The sequence below is a fragment of the Seriola lalandi genome, unplaced genomic scaffold (genome assembly GCF_002814215.2).
Source record: "Seriola lalandi dorsalis isolate HSWRI2012SDOR001 ecotype SW California unplaced genomic scaffold, Sedor1 jcf7180002054892, whole genome shotgun sequence".
Classification (NCBI taxonomy): domain Eukaryota; kingdom Metazoa; phylum Chordata; class Actinopteri; order Carangiformes; family Carangidae; genus Seriola; species Seriola lalandi.
In genome coordinates this window covers 110012-110983 of record NW_019525444.1, presented here as the reverse complement: position 1 = coordinate 110983, position 972 = coordinate 110012, and positions in this window count along the sequence as shown.

Sequence of the window (972 nt, the reverse complement as noted above, 5' to 3'; positions counted from 1 at the left end):
GTCCCGGCATGGCAGAGCAGAGCTGCCTAGTTCATATACAGTGTGCAGGAAGTGATTAACAGTAAAAGATCAAAGGCGGTGGACAGGATAAACATTCTTCCCTGGGACCCTACTCCTCCGGGGTATACAGCACCACTTCCTCTTTTTACAGACTGACTGCTGCCTCCACCGCCACAGCACAGCGCACACATTGTCACCACATGAGGCACTGACCCACAATTCAGACAGTGTGTGTGTGACAGACAGAGAGAGATGGAGTGATAGAGAGGGAGAAAGGGGAGGGAGCACAGGGGGGTGTGTGTGTGTTTGACTCCTGAGAGCTGAGGCAACATCCAAGCTGCATTTAGAGTTTGAAAATGATTATGTTGTTATGTTGTGCAGACGCAACAATCAGTTGAGGGCCTCAGCTTATGCTAATTTCCATATGATGTTCTCACTGGTGCACAGCTGTTGCGCTAAAGGACCGCCATTGGGATTTGATTATGTGACTGCAGCTGCAGGTGTAAGAGTGTAAGCAGGAAGTGAAGGAAACCCTCTCTGATGTCAGCAGCGCTGGATACTGAATGCAAATGTGAACCAAAGCTGTTTGTGTGCAAAGCATTTTTGCTGCATGTGTAAATTGAGGAGGGACCAGATGGGATGTGTGTGCAAGAGAGACAGACAGACAGACAGAAAAACACAATCTCTATTGAACACCACACACCTGATACAACTATTAAAAACGACGTTGTATAACTGTGACCTTCAGCCTGAATACCTGCATGAATCATCCTCACGTCATGTTCATGTTTATTTCTTCAGTGCTGTCAATCTGTGTTAAAGCATTGTGCAATACACACAACATAATATGACTACTCCTCTTATGAATCCAGTTTTAACCTTTTGATGTCAAATCTGTGTTTACATCAATGTTAAGGCCTTCCTTTTGAATCTGGGACTACCTTCGACCCCCCTTCCCACACCCCCACCCAC